The sequence below is a fragment of the Terrapene carolina genome, unplaced genomic scaffold (genome assembly GCF_002925995.2).
Source record: "Terrapene carolina triunguis isolate 2854851 unplaced genomic scaffold, T_m_triunguis-2.0 Scaffold508, whole genome shotgun sequence".
NCBI lineage: Eukaryota > Metazoa > Chordata > Testudines > Emydidae > Terrapene > Terrapene triunguis.
In genome coordinates, this window is record NW_020664859.1 from 2,256,788 (window position 1) to 2,272,793 (window position 16,006).

At 45.3% G+C, this 16,006-nt stretch overlaps 1 long non-coding RNA gene across 1 annotated transcript; it reads left to right on the forward strand.

The window, feature by feature from the left end:
* Positions 1–4,713: 4,713 nt before the first annotated feature.
* LOC113407888 lies at positions 4,714–12,731 on the forward strand. Its single transcript, XR_003370137.1, has 3 exons — positions 4,714–4,827; positions 12,490–12,599; positions 12,685–12,731. It is a non-coding gene; the product is annotated as an uncharacterized LOC113407888 (long non-coding RNA).
* Positions 12,732–16,006: the final 3,275 nt, after the last annotated feature.

Consider the following 16,006-nt stretch of genomic DNA (forward strand, 5'->3'; position numbering starts at 1 on the left):
TGCTCTCCATGTGTCAGTATATAATGCCTGCATCTGTAACTTTCACTGTATGCATCTGAAGAAGTGAGGTTTTTACCCACTAAATAAATCTGTTAGTCTTTAAGGTGCCACCAGACTCCTTGTTGTTTTTGTAGATACAGACTAACACGGCTACCCCCTAATAAGGGGACAAGATACTTTCAAATCTTGGTGGGGGGGGGGGAAGGCTTTTGTTTGTGCTCTTTGTTTTGGGGGTTGTTCGCTCTTGGGACTAAGAGGGACCGGACATCAATCCATGCTCTCCAAATCTTTCTGAACAAGTCTCTCATATTTCAAACTTGTAAGTAACAGCCTGTACGGGGAGACTTTGGCAAACCAGTAAAGTGCCTAAAACCACAATGGCTTATTGTTAAAAAGCAACCTAGTCAGCAAGCTGTAAATTGGCCATTCAACAAACTCAGCTTGACCAAGGCAGGAGGGGCAGGGGTTTTGGGGTGCCACAGAAAGGGCAGCTTGACCCCGCGTCCTTCCTGATAAGAATTATGTTGAAGTTGCTGATACATGCATTTTAAAAGAGCAGGAATGTCTATTGGGGTCTCAGAGCTGCAGACTCTGGAAAAACCCACACCTGGCTAATCAATAATCAGAAGGAACCTCTTGCTTGAAACTGCTTACTTAACAAGGTTTCTTTAAGGGACATGTCATTCTATTACTAATGTATAAATAAGGGGACTCCTTTGGGGGACTCTTCGGGACTGGTCTCTCCTTCTGGATGCATCTTGTGTTCCCCAGCAGAAGACGGGCTGCCACTGTGCCACTTGAGAGCCACACTCAGCTTTGGTAATTATCAAGAGTTGGAGGTGTTTTACTACTCTTGTTGCGGACGTGTGTAAGTGCTTGAGTCTAAGTAAAGTTTAGTTTTAAGTGAAAGCACTCGTGTTGTCCTGTTTGTGCCAGCCATCTATCGGTCGGACGGCCGTGTTTCCTCTGATTTATTTCCTGACACCTCCTCGCACAGAGTTAAATTTACCAAGAGCTTTGGGTTGAAAGAACCCCGGGTAACAAGCCAGGCAAGGCGTGTTAGGTTTATCTTTGTCTTCTCAACTTGTAAATATTCCTCTTGCTAGAGGGTTTACCTCTGTTTGCTGTAACTTTGAACCTAAGGCTAGAGGGGGTTCCTCTGGGCTCTTTGAATCTGATTACCCTGTAAAGTTATTTTCCATCCTGATTTTAAAGAGAAAGAGATGATTTTTACCTTTCTTTCTTTAATTAAAAGCCTTCTTTTTAAGAACCTGATTGATTTTTCCTTGATTTAAGATCCAAGGGGGTTGGATCTGGACTCACCAGGAATTGGTGGGGGGAAAGGAGGGGGAATGGTTAATTTCTCCTTGTTTTAAGATCCAAGGGTTTGGATCAGTGTTCACCAGGAAATTGGTGGAGAAGTCTCTCAAGGCTACCCAGGGAAGGGTTATAGTACTTGGGAGGGAGATATTCGGGGGGGAGGTAGACAGAGTTTCCCCAATAACTCATAAATAATTTGGGTGGTGGCAGCAAAACAGATCTAAGCTGGTAGTTAAGCTTAGAGATTTTCATGCAGGTCCCCACATCTGTACCCTAGAGTTCAGAGTGGGGAAGGAACCTTGACACAGGGCCAGTACAAATCTTTTCAGGATCAGTAGACTTTTTCAAGTATTGGTCATGAACAGGGTGGGAAAAATAGCAATTCTGTGTTCCATTTTCCTTGAAATATTTACTTTTGCAAAACTTCATCACAGAGTTGTGTATTGTACAACACTTCCTGCACTCCAGGCCACTTCTCAGAAGCCAAACCAAGTCCGGAGCATGGAGGACTGTCTACATCTTTTATTATCCCTCCGACAACACAGCAAATTGTAGATTTACATGGTCACTGCTCAGATCCATAAGCAAAGCTGTAATGCCCCATGCTTGGCAAAAGCAGTATTGTGCTCCTGTAAACAGTAAAGTCTTGACACACTGTTGGTGCTTGACCCTCCTGCTGCACTTGCACCTCTATCACGGAAATAGTGAGGGTATGTTAAAAATGGTATGTGGAGATTTTCTCATGGGCAGTTCTAGCTCTCCCCTTCGAAATCAATGCTCTTGTGTTAGTAAACAGAACAGATCTGCTTAACCTTCCCATCCACACCAGACTAACTCCATAGACTTACCAACCAGCACCATCCTCCTCCTACCCACTCACCTCACCACAACTTAATGAGTTCAGGGATGTGCCCCTGGGTCAGGACCTGGTGCATCACTGCTACCTAACTCCTATTCATTTGTGCACAGTGTAAGCCACATATGAACCTGGAACACCTCAAGTCTCAGAATCATACCAGATTCTTTCAGTTTGGGGTTCTGATCAGGCATCATTCCATAGAGGGTTAAAGGATAGACAACTCAGCAGGAAGTGGGAGGTAATGAAACACACAGCCCAGAATAGAAGCCAGACCGGAGTTAAAATTTTGTTTTAAATTATTTTAATGACTTTCTCCCCTCAACACACCATCCCTACAGCTTTGTTCACAGAGGGGTTGCATTGAGAAATGCTAAAACCAAGTATCAGTGGCAAAGCTTGAAATGCAAATACTATTACATCTCCCAGTAGTCAGGTTCAAATCAGCAACAGATACACTAGAGGGTAGGGATCGGATACAGAGGGACCTAGACAAATTAGAGGATTGGGCTAAAAAAAACCTGATGAGGTTCAACAAGGACAAGTGCAGAGTCCTGCACTTAGGACGGAAGAATCCCATGCACTGCTACAGACTAGGGACCGAATGGCTGGGTAGCAGTTCTGCAGAAAAGGACCTAGGGGTCACAGTGGACGAGAAGCTGGATATGAGTCAACAGTGTGCTCTTGTTGCCAAGAAGGCTAACGGCATTTTGGGCTGTATAAGTAGGGGCATTGCCAGCAGATCAAGGAACGTGATCATTTCCCTTTATTCGACATTGGTGAGGCCTCATCTGGAATACTGTGTCCAGTTTTGGGCCCCACACTACAAGAAGGATGTGGAAAAATTGGAAAGAGTCCAGCGGAGGGCAACAAAAATGATTAGGGGGCTGGAGCACATGACTTATGAGTAGAGGCTGAGGGAACTGGGATTGTTTAGTCTCCAGAAGAGAAGAATGAGGGGGGATTTGATAGCTGCTTTCAACTACCTGAGGGGGGGTTCCAAAGAGGATGGAGCTCGGCTGTTCTCAGTGGTGGCAGATGACAGAACAAGGAGTAATGGTCTCAAGTTGCAGTGGGGGAGGTCTAGGTATATTAGGAATATTAGGATATTAGGAAAAACTTTTTCACTAGGAGGATGGTGAAGCACTGGAATGCGTTACCTAGGGAGGTGGTGGAGTCTCCTTCTTTGGAGGTTTTTAAGGCCCGGCTTGACAAAGCCCTGGCTGGGATGATTTAGTTGGGAATTGGTCCTGCTTTGAGCAGGGGGTTGGACTAGATGACCTCCTGAGGTCCCTTCCAACCCTGATATTCTATGATTCTATGAACAGTTTAAGTGTTGTATACTCAGAATTCAAGTACAAGGCACTTTATGCAAAAACCCTATAGCCATGCTACATCTTGTGCTGTGATCATGCGAAAATTCATAAGCTAAGGAGGACTGGGACAGTCAACACGCAGATACAAAATCCTCAATGAAAGCATGCAGTGCTGGAGAAAATGGTGCTGGTGGCTGAACTGGGGTACCTCTCCCTCTGAGTCTATAATGACCAATGACCGTGTAGGTCCAGTGAGCACTGGATTATAAAAGGGGTCATTTTGGCTGGGATGCAAGACCCAGGGCTTAATCACCTGTGACATTTCTCATAAGAATATGGAGCAATCTCTAGGTTCCTGGCCAAACTCCAATTGAGTATGTACAATCTGCCTCCCAAACGCCCTCTACAGTGTCATTCTCTTTGGTTACTCTGCACTTTTACTTCCTGTCCTAAACTGCTGCCCAGGGCTGACATGCAAAGCTAAGCAGGTGCTGTGCTAAACATCTGCCCCCAGGGGAAGCGAACGCCCGGGGCTCCCAGCGGAAACGTGCTATCCGGGGGCATCGTGCAACCGCGAGCTTCAGCTCCCCCCGGAGACAACGAGGGGTTAAACCCTCTCCCTCCAGCGCTGCACAGACGTCAGTGACTCAGGCCTCGCCCGGCAGGCACGTGTCCCCGCCCCAGCCCCCCAGGATCTGAGCCATCACCCGCTAACGGGCTCAGCCGCATCCCCCGGCCGGCCGGGTCCCCGCCGCACCGAGGGGGAGCGGCAGAGAGAAAGGGCCCGGGCGGGCCGGTGGCAGCGTTGGGAACGGAACCCAGGCGTCCGGGCTCCGCTGCCGGGCCCAGGGCGCGTGGGCTGGGGTCCGGCCCGGCTAGGAGGCGCGAGCAGGGCGATCCCTCCCAGGGACCGGCCCCCATGGCAGGGACAAGCCGGTTCCATGCTACTCACCGCTCCGGACCGGACACCGGCACAAGACTCATCCGCCGCCCCGGGCCCACTCAAGGGCTGCAGACCCCGCCCCCTCGGACGTGGCCTCGGAGCCTGGACCTGCCCCTGGAAGGCGGGATGTCGCTCCATTGGGCAACGCGATCCGCTCCCGGGACGGGATGGGCGCTATTGGTCAGTGTGGCAAAGGCCCGCCCCCAGGCCCGGCTGGAAAGCAAACGAGTCCTTAGGTGCTGCCGGGCGACCGTTTTGCGACACACGCTGGAGCTGTCTTGGCTGTTGTCCCGCTTCCGAGTGCAACAGGGCCGCCGAGATCGACCGTCCTGAATTAGCATGTTCGGGGCCGCGGAGGAGGATGACGCGGATTTTTTGTCCCCTACAGGCGGGTGAGCGCCCCTGGGTGGGTCTGACCACTCCTTCCCCCCCCCGCGGGGCGCCAGCCGCTCTCCCTGCCCGCTCGCGCTGGCTCCCTGGCCTCGGCCCCCGACGGGCCTGCCTGAGGTGACCCGCGAGCCACAGGCCTAGGGGCTCCTGCTGCCCGCGCCCGGTATTCGCCACACGGGGTAGTTGCAGTCACCCCCGTTGCCCTGCTTCGCTTCCTGTCCCAAATCGCCGACCGGACACGGGCTCTGCCGGGTCGTGGGGCTGGCTCTTTCCCCCGACGAGCGACTGACAGCGGGGGCCGGGCCGGGCCGCCGCCTCCTCCTCCTCCTCCTCCCTTCGTGCATGGCCCTTGGCGACAGGCCCCCGGCTGGCGGGGCTGGCCGCTCCGGGACAGCTCGGTGGCACAGTCGGCTCCGGCGTGAGGCTGTCGGTCGGGCCTCTAACAGCGGAGTTGTACCGAGGTTGTCCTGGCGCCAGCCGTAGTGTCGCAGCATCGCCGCAGCGCTAGTAATCCTTCGCGAGGGGCTGCCGCGTTAGCATTGTCCTTTCGCTACTGCTTATAAAAACAGCCCGTTAGCAACTTGAAACTGGAATCTTAACGCTCTTTGCCTTCATTTTGGCTGACTTGCCTTTCTGCTCTCCAATCTTAGTTGTTGGTGTAAGCCTGGTGGGTGGCCAGAAGGACCCATATAATGTATTTGTGGATTCCTGAAATTCGGGCAAAGGAAGGAGTGAATTTGGCAGCCAGTTACTTTGACAACATGCTTTGTAGGGAGATCCTTTTTATAATGAAGTAACTTCTCTCAAAGCTTCACTCTCTAGTCCAGTGTCTATTACAAATACAGTATTTATCTGGAGATGGCCACAGTCCATTTGAAATGACTAGTCTAGGCAGGCCATAAGTGTAAGCTTGCTATAAATGGAATTGCAAAATGCACACTGCTTCAGTGCATTGAAATGGTAGGACACTTTCATTCAACTTCACTGTAAATGTTTGACATCAGAGTAAAGTCTGTAGTCCTGTTCCACTGTGTTTCCAAGGGGTGCATTAGATACTGTAATCAGAGGAGTATTTTGAACAGTTGTCTTTCGACATTCCTGACTCTGGGGAAGAAAATGACTGGTCATGCTGGCTTTCATAAAGTAGTTTAGAAGTGAAACTACAGCTAATGGGTGACTTGGAAGAATTCTTGTTTAAATGGCTAAGAAGTCCATAATGTTGACTCTTAAGTGATAAAGGAATGTATTTCAGCCTCCTGTTTTAAGGCTGCTTTTGTGTAGAAATCGCTTAAAATATGCTAAGGAAAAACATTCATGAGTGGCAGGATCCTGTTTTTAGAAACTATACAAATCTAAGATTATATAGGCTTTTTCATATGATGCAGCTTAATAGTTCTAGCAGTTGCTCTGGGATCATTGATCTTTACTTGAAAAAGTCCATGACTTTCACTATTGCTTCATGCCGTATATGCATTATATCCATTCAGAACTAACTAAAAGTGGTAGTGAAGCCCTGCTCTTTAAACTCTGCAGGGAGATTTAGGGCCCTATGTCTTTGAGTTCAGACTATTGTGAATTGCTGGTGCAAGGTTGTCATGAAATAAGAAACTACAGGTCAAATTTTGCAAGTGGAAAAGTCTCTTCAGGGAAAGAGTGTGTTAATAAATAAAAACTGCGTTCTCAACCTGGCTCATTATTACATGTGGCCTTTCAGTAAGTTGGGCTACAAAGGAAGCAAAGAGCTCATGCTGCCAGTCCTCATACAGCAGAAGGACTTCTGTCTAACCACTAACCAGGAGAAGGCAGCTCTGGTGCAGTCAGAGCAGTATCATTTAAGTACTCCTCCAGGGCAGACAGAACTATTTGAGAATATAATGTTGTGAAATACCCTCCTCATTTTAAATCCCATACTAGGGAAATCTTGTTGGTACCTACAGTGACCCTTTGTGTTAGAGATGGGCAATGATCCAGAATAATTGTCAACTGAAAGGTAGAGAGATAAGGTAGTTGGTTTGGCAGTGCCAGTGCTGGTCACTGGCTCCCAATGGAAAACAATTTGTCTTCCCCCTGAGGAGAAAATTCTTAGAGGACCCCCTTGTTGTATGAGGTCCAAGGGCCTGTGACTTGGGAGATCTAAGAATGCCTGTGTGTGTGCCCCCAACCCAGGTAGTCAGACTTCCACTAGCTCTGCTCCAGCTAGCTCACTAAAAACAGCAGTGTGGCGGTGGAGCCTAGGTGGCGGCTTGGGATAGCTACCTGAGCTCAGTTGGTGAGGTGGGGTGTGTGCACTTGGAGTTAGGTGGCTAGCCTGAGCCATTGCCCAGGCCGTAATATCCACTGCACTATTTTTAGCACACTAGCTCGAGAGGAGCTAGCGCAAGTCTGTCTACCTGGTCTGGAGGCATGCTCCCAACTACGGTGTAGTCATACCCTCAGTTTCTCTGTGCCTCCATTTCTAATCTGTCCAATGGGGATAATAGCACTCTCTCTCCTATCTCACAGGTGTGGTTGCATGTAAGGATAATGCACTGAAAGACTGAGGTGCTCAGTTACTACAGAGATGGGGGTCACACAGGTACGATAGATACATGCTAGATTGAGAAAGGAAAGTTCCATCTATCATGACATCTGGTCTTTGGCTTGGCAGTTCCAGTGCTGCTCACTGGCTCCCAAAGGAAAAAGGAGTAGTACTAGATCCCTCTAAAGCAAATCCAGTATGGTTGATGCCCTTATTTTCCAAAGTGTATCTACTCACAAATGTCTCTTTATTCTAAAGGTCATTTGAGTTTATTTTATAATTCACTTTTATTTAGGTTTCAGAGTAGCAGCCGTGTTAGTCTGTATCCACAAAAAGAACAGGAGTACTTGTGGCACCTTAGAGACTAACAAATTTATTAGAGCATAAGCTTTCGTGGGCTGCTGTAGCCCACGAAAGCTTATGCTCTAATAAATTTGTTAGTCTCTAAGGTGCCACAAGTACTCCTGTACTTTTATTTAGGGTATCTATCTTCTCCCTGTGTCCTGTAGCCACCCTTACATGCAGAGCTGGATCTGTGGTGCTCAAAGTTTTCTCACAGAAAAACACTATGGGGTTAAGTCGACCTAAGTTACGCAACACCAGCTACATGAATAATGTAGCTGGAGTTGCTAAGACCCACTAAATCGATTCCCAGTGGATCAATCACTGTAGTGTACAGTAAGTGTAGACAAGCCCATATATTAGAAGACCTGCTGCTGCTTCCTTATTTTCAAAAGGAAGTGGAGTCAGGCGGGTGTGATGGTCTTGTGATGAGGTTAATTGTGAGTTTGCAAACAAAGTTAACTTGTGACCCATCTAAGTTTCTCTTCCATTTTTAGTTTTTGTAGATTTAAAAAAAAAAAAAAAAGGCTGAACACTAATCCCCTCTTCCCACAAACTTCTCAAGTACAAATGGCAATCAGATGTTTGTAATATTCTACTTAGAAGATCACATGTGCTTTCAGAAAATCACTGCTGTGGAAAAAAAAGTGCTGTTTAAAATCAGTTTCTACTACTGCTGTTCCTGTGTGGAAATATGCTGAGGTGCTACATTTCACAGAGAGCCGCAATAAAGCTTGGGCTCACCCCAGAATTTGTAATAGTGTTAGAAAAACAGTGTACAGAAAATGACCTTTCAGAGCATGCTGTCGGAAACATGGAGCCTGGAATATCTTTGTCAGGAAATCTGTGAGTTTGTTTTCACAGAGGTAGTTTGATTTTATAGACATTCTCTTGGGCCTTGGCTACACTTGCAAGTTACAGCGCTGTAAAGCCTCCCCCAGCGCTGTAACTCACTCCCCGTCCACACTGGCAGGGCACTTGCAGTGCTGTATCTCCCTGTGTACATCGCTGCAGGTACTCCACCTCCCCGAGAAGCATAAGAGATATAGCGGAGTGGCTATGACTCTCTCCTGTGAGTGTGTACCAGGAATCAACCTGCAGTGCTGTAATGATCACCTTGTCAAGTGGCCAATCCTCTCCATTGTTGTGACCGGCTGCAGGAATGCGGAAGTGCCGGTTTCAAAGCTCGTACCACAGAGAAAAAGCAAACCGTTTGCTGTTTGCGTTGAGTGAGTGAATGAATGAGCAGAGGGCCGGGAGTTCGGAACTTGCAAAATAGAGTGCTGACATGCTCCAAAAAGCACTCTCTCTCCCCCCACACTCCCTGTCACGCTCCACCACCATCCCTGTTTTGAAAAGCACGTTGCAGCCACATGAATGCTGGGATAGCTGCCCATAATGCACTGCTCCCAACACAGCTGCAAATGTTGCAAGTGTGGCCACGCCACTGCGCTGTCAGCTGTCAGTGTGGACAGACTGCAGCGCTTTCCCTACTCAGCTGTACGAAGACAGGTTTACCTCACAGCGCTGTACAGCTGCAAGTGTAGCCAAGGCCTTGGTGGTAGCTGAAACCTCACAATCTGTACTTAAAACTGAACCTCAGCCATAATACCACACTTTCAGTTGCAATTCAGAACAAACCTTTTGAGTTTCTGATCTCATAATGAACTAATAGCTCTTTTTTTCTATTATCCATTTAATATGGAAATTCACTAAAATGAAGGAAGTCTAGCAATGTTTTCTCTCTAAAATGCAGTATGAAATAAAGTTACAGTGTAAGCCAAATCTTCTTGACCTTAGTAATAGACTCAAGTTCTCAATCTGTTCAGCTTAATAATAAAAGGTTGGTTGCAGTCTATAAGTCTCTCTGTGGGGAACAAATATTTGATAATGAGCTCTTTAATACAGCAGACAACGTTATAAAGATCCAGTGGCTGGAAGTAGAAACTAGACAAATTCAAACAGGAAATAAGGTGGCAGTTTTTAAATCAAGATTGGGTGCTTTTCTAGAAGATTTGCTCTGGTTCAAAATTATTTTGGGGGAACTTCTCTGGTCTATGCTATGCAGGTCAGATTAGATTATCACAATGGTTCCTTCTGCCCTTAGAATCAAAGAATATGAATGTGATTAAAAATAAAAAGAAAAGAATTGAACTTTTAGGGCAGGAGTGGTGTCGAAGAATTCATTAAAATTCTAATCTTATTGCTGGATGTTACTTGGGCAGGAAAAAATATCTTTTTGCCTTTTCTCTGATGTAAAAAGTTATCAAGGCTGTACATTTTATAGTTTGCTGGACTGTGCTCCTAAACACCCTTTGTTCCTATGTTTCTTAAACTGTGCATCACAATACCAAAGTACACATTAAAATACATTAAATCATGAAGTTTCCTTGCTTTGATAGATTTTTTTTTTTTTTTTTTTTTTCCAAGGAGCAGGAAACAGACTTAAAGTATGTAGGGCATTCATTCATGCAATTGAGATGTCAGATGTTAAACTCTAAATCAGGGGTCGGCAACCTTTCAGAAGTGATGTGCGAGTCTTCATTTATTCACTCTAATTTAAGGTTTCGCGTGCCAGTAATACATTTTAACGTTTTTAGAAGATCTCTTTCTATAAGTCTATAATGTATAACTAAACTATTGTTGTATATAAAGTAAATAAGGCTTTTAAAATGTTTAAGAAGCTTCATTTAAAATTAAATTAAAATGCAGAGCCTCCCAGATTGGTGGCCAGGACCCAGGCAGTGTGAGTGCCACTGAAAATCAGCTCGCATGCCGCCTTCGGCACCCGTGCCATAGGTTGCCTACCCCTTCTCTAAATGAAATGTGCTGGAGGAGGGAAGCATTGCAAGCCTAGACCACAGCAGCATTGTGGAAGAGAAGTAGTAGTGAAACTGACTAGAGTAGTTCAATTGTGAAACTTCAAAGTAAACCTGTAGTATGAAAGATGGAAAGTAAATTAGATCCACACTCTTCCACCCTTAGTTCCCTAAGGTGGTGGTGGTAATGCACTCAAGAAAAAACAAGATTTTTAATATTAATTAAATCTAATTTTTAAAGAGGTATTTTTTGCACACCAGTTTTGTTTGGAAATAGGTGTACATTAACATCTGAAAATGAGGCTGTCTTCAAAGACTGAAAGCAGCTATGCGTTAAATTCTTGATACAGTAATAAGTATGCTCTTACAGTTTTTTTAGGGATGAACACTACGAATAATAGGGGTTGCTCACATTACATCCTACTAATATTTACTTAACCATAAAAATAAAATCATATCCATTCGATAGTAAGCAGTCTTTAGCCATTAGCCAGTGAACTCATAGAATCATGGGATGCAGAGTCCTGCACTTAGGAAGGAAGAATCCCATGCACCGCTACAGGCTGGAGACCGACTGGCTAAGCAGCAGTTTTGCTGAAAAGAAACTGGAGATTACAGTGGATGAGAAGCTGGATATGAGTCAGCAGTGTGCCCTTGTTGCCAAGAAGGCCAACGGCATATTGGGCTGTATTAGTAGGAGCATTGCCAGCAGATTGAGGGAAGTGATTATTCCCCTCTATTGGCACTGGTGAGGCCACATCTGGAGTATAGCATCCAGTTTTGTTCCCCCCACTACAGAAGGGATGTGAACAAATTAGAGAGATTCCAGCGGAGGGCAACGAAAATAAGGGGGCTGGGGCGTATGACTTATGAGGAGAGACTGAGGGAACTGGGGTTATTTAATCTGCAGAAAAAAAGAGTGAGGGGGGATTTGATAGCAGCCTTCAACTACCTGAAGGGGGGTTCCAAAGAGTATGGAGCTAGGCCGTTCTCAGTGGTGGCAGATGACAGAACAAGGAGCAATGATCTCAAGTTGCAGTGGGGGAGGTCTAGATTGGATATTAGGAAAAACTATTTCACTAGCAGGGTGGTGAACCACTGGACTGGGTTCCCTAGAGAAGTGGTGGAATCTCCATCCTTAAAGGATTTTGAGGCCCGGCTTGACAAAGCCCTGGCTGGGATGATTTAATTGGTGTTGGTCCTGCTTTGAGCAGGGGATTGGACTAGATGACCTCCTGAGGTCTCTTCCAACCCTAATATTCTATGATTCATTCTGATTCTCTTTATCTAGATTGCTGCTGTTTGGGTTTATAGCACTCAGAGGGAATGCTCTTAATCCCTTCTCTGCTTTCTTAAAAAACTTGTGTTTAAAAAATGCTTTACATCCTTAACTCCTGTATCTCCGTTGTCTATAAATGTCTGCAGTTGAGGGCCCTGGGGTATATCAGTGTGCATCCTTGCTTATATGGAGCAATTCAGTTTTGTTGTTCTCTCAATCTTGAGTACTTGTGGCACCTTAGAGACTAACAAATTATCTATATATCTTCCTACTGTATGTTCCACTCTATACATCTGATTAAGTGGGTTTTAGCCCACGAAAGCTTATGCCCAAATAAATTTGTTAGTCTCTAAAGTGCCACAAGTACTCCTAGTTCTTTTTGCGGATACAGACTAACATGGCTACCACTCTGAAATCAATCTTGAGTGTGTATTAGGTTTGGGGAAGCATAACAAAATGGATGTTCTCTATAATCCCCACTACAAATAGTTAAAATGATTTGTGCATCTAAAACTCCAGCTTTTTCCAAATTTAGTGATCAGTTAGTCAGTACTAAGCTATTTTATTTCAATCCAACTGCGGGTCTCTAAAACAGCAAATGACACTTTTATCTTGCTATAATTTAAAGTTAGCAACTTCCCTGTTCTTTAAAAAATCAAGAAAACTGTCCCATAAACAAAATTAATGATTTATTTTCTCTTAGCAGCGCCAGATTGGCCTCTCTCTTTGGATTGGATCAGACAGTATCAGTCCATGGAAATGAATTCTTCCAATATACAGCACCAAAACAGCCTAAAAAAGGCCAAGCAGCAGCAAGTAAGTATCTGGTGTGATGAATGTGTGAATTTTAGCAATTTTTATTATTCTTATGCATGCCTCAGTTTCCCTCTGGGCTTTGCAGCACTATGCACTGAGTGTGAAGAGAAGGGATGGGACAAAGTGTTAACAAACTGAACAAAGTCTACACATGTGACGGGAAAATCTAGAATATACAGTGGAAACCCCAGTGCCCGGAACATTCACGCTTCGCAACCAACACCTCAGAGGAAGGAGATTCACCATCTTACTCTGCTCTCAGGGAAGCAGAGCAAAGGCCCTGAGCTGGAGACAATGCTGTTAGGTGGCTGTGGTAAGAGCTAAACTCACAGACACATGGCTCTCATGTGGGGCTAAGACAAAGGAATAGAGACAGAAAGGAAGCAAAGATGCTTGCTACAGCAGCATGGCTCAAGAATGCCTTAGAATTTGCTGTGTCTTAACCTTTGCTTCTCTATGTAGACCTAAGGACTTTCAGATTCCTTATCCCAGGTGACTAACAAATTATTACATTGCTTTGAAAAGGCTGCCTGATGTTGCTGCAAATACATACTGAGAGGCATTGCTCTGAGAAAAGGTACAGAACATGTCTCATACAGTTGTCTGTCTTGGCTTCCGGGAGCCCCTAAGAGGGATTGCAAGCACCCAAAGGCCCAGTTTTGGAGCTGTGGAGGCCATGGGCTTGCCCCTCTGGAATTGTGTGGAACCTTGGAGTCTGGCACACTAAAGGGGTCCCTCCCAAGGGATTGGTTACAGGCTGGGGCATAGATCAGACCCTGTGAACCCATGACAGCTGGGTTACACGCATGAATAGCAAACCCTCTAGGCATGTGTGTTGCTGGCTAGAAAAGAGAACTAAGGCCAAGACTAACAGCAAACTAACGTAGTCTTTTAATGAATAACCTACAGCAGTAGACAGGGCCTTTTGTATTTTAAGATACCTTGGAATTTGCCACAGTCTCTTGCAATAAAATAGTGCTCAGGAGTATAAGCTCTCACTTAAAGTTTACAGTCCTCAAGGTGCTAAAGAGAGCATTAAAAATATTAACTAAATGTAAATAAATTAAAAAATCCAAGGTTGTCTCATAGTTTCAAGCTGTCTGCAGACTCAATCTGACAACTCTGAACTGCCCCAATTGTTTCAACGGCCTGGTAACTATGAAACTTAGAGCATGTCTACTCTTACTTCCGGAGCGATCAATCCAGCGGGGGTTGATTTATCGTGTCTAGTGAAGACTCAATAAATCGACCACCGAGCGCTCTCCCGTCAACTCCTGTACTCCACCGGAGCGAGAAGCGTAGGTGGAGTCGACGGGGGAGCGTCAGCAGGCGACCTACCGCAGTGAAGACACGGCGGTAAGTAGATCTAAGTACGTAGACTTCAGCTATGTTATTCATGTAGCTGAAGTTGCGTAACTTAGTTCGATTTTTTTTTTTCCCCCCTCCACCCCCCGACCAGGCCTAAGACGGCAATTTAAATTTCAATGTTAACTCTTTCATTGCTGAGTAGTTCACCAGAAACATCCGGCTAAGGCTTGAATCTTGAAATGCCAGACCATTTTCTGTTTTCTCAGTTACCAACTGCCAAAACTTTAACACCTTCTCCTGACAACTTTGCATGGTTCTGAACTGTCAATACATAAATCTGCTTGCTGCAGATTGAGGCCTAGGCCAGAGAACAGTGTCTTCATGCTGCCTAATACCAATAATTGCTGCTGTCAGCTGATATATAATGAGCTGCTTCAAGATGGCCCAGGTCTGTGTTTCAATGGCTCTTTGCAGCCCTCTAACTTCGTGTCGTGTTCTCCATTATAAACTCTTAAGGCGTCTATAATTCTGCTTAGCTTGCTGTTGGGAAATCCTCTTCTTGAACCAGATAGCAAATGTGGATAGCTTTGTTTCCGTTAGTTTATCTGTATTGGTTGGCTAGCTGCTAGTAAAAACATAAGGTGTTTTGAGGCGTTAAAAGTGCCTGAAATAGCCGAATTATTAAAGGTGCACACATTTTACTATGCATGTGCCTTTGCACTGAGCATGCTGAAGGTCATGTTTGTTCTTCTGACTAGGCTGGGTATTAAAGTGAGCTCTGCTCTTTGAGGTCCAGAAAACCCTGTCTTGTTATATTTCAATATTCTGCCTGATCAGTTGAATCATGTAGAGCATCAAGGTGTGCAGCACATCAAGTTAGTGTCCTGCCCACCAGAAATATGAGGTTCTAATTTCCTCATCAGAGAGCAGCAGGCCTTTTTTTTTTTTTTTTAAAAGGTGCATGTTTTTGTTTTAAATCACTTCAATTTTTGATGGGACCAAAATGTGTATGCTGAGGGCCAGATATTTAAATGTGTCTAACGCCTATTGACTTCAGTGGGAGTTAAGCACTGATAGTTGGGCCTACAAATTTATTCTAACTGTGAATTTAATTGTAAAAAGTAGTTCATAAGATGTCACAATAACCTGCAAGAACAAATATTGATGGGAAAAGTTGCGAAAGGGAGACTCATAGATTTTAAGGTCAGAAGGGACCATTATGATCGTCTAGACAGACCTCCTGCACAGCACAGGCCACAGAATCTCACCCACCAACTCCTGTAATAAACCCCAAACCTATGTCTGAACTATTGAAGTGCTCAAATCATGGCTTAAAGACTTCAAGGTGCAGAGAATTCTCCAGCAAGTGATCCGTGCCCCATGACGTAGAGGAAGGCGAAAAGCTTCCAGGGCCTCTGCCAATCTGCCCTGGAGGAAAATTCCTTCCCGACCCCAAATATGGTGATCAGCTAAACCCAGAGCATGTGGGCAAGACTTACTAGCCAGACACCCAGGAAAGAATTCTCTGTAGAACTCAGATCCCACCCCATCTAACATTCCATCACAGGCCATTGGGCATATTTACCGCTAATAGTCAAAGATCAATTAATTGCCAAAATTAGGCTATCCCATCATACCATCCCCTCCATAAACTTATCAAGCTTAATCTTGAATCTGTCTTTTGCCCCCACTGCTCCCCTTGGAAGGCTGTTGCAGAACTTCACTCCTCTGATGGTTAGAAACCTTCGTCTAATTTCCAGTCTAAACTTTCTGATGGCCAGTTTATATCCATTTGTTCTTGTGTCCACATTGGTACTGACCTTAAGTAATTCCTCTCCCTCCCTGGTATTTATCCCTCTGATATATTTATAGAGAGCAATCATATCTCCCCTTAGCCTTCTTTTGGTTAGGCTAAACAAGCCAAGCTCTTTGAGTCTCCTTTCATAAAACAGGTTTTCCATTCCTCGGGTCACCCTAGTAGCCCTTCTCTGTACCTGTTCCGATTTGAATTAATCCTTCTTAAACATGGGAGACGAGAATTGCACACAGTATTCCAGATGAGGTCTCACCAGTGCCTTGTATAATGGTACTAACACCTC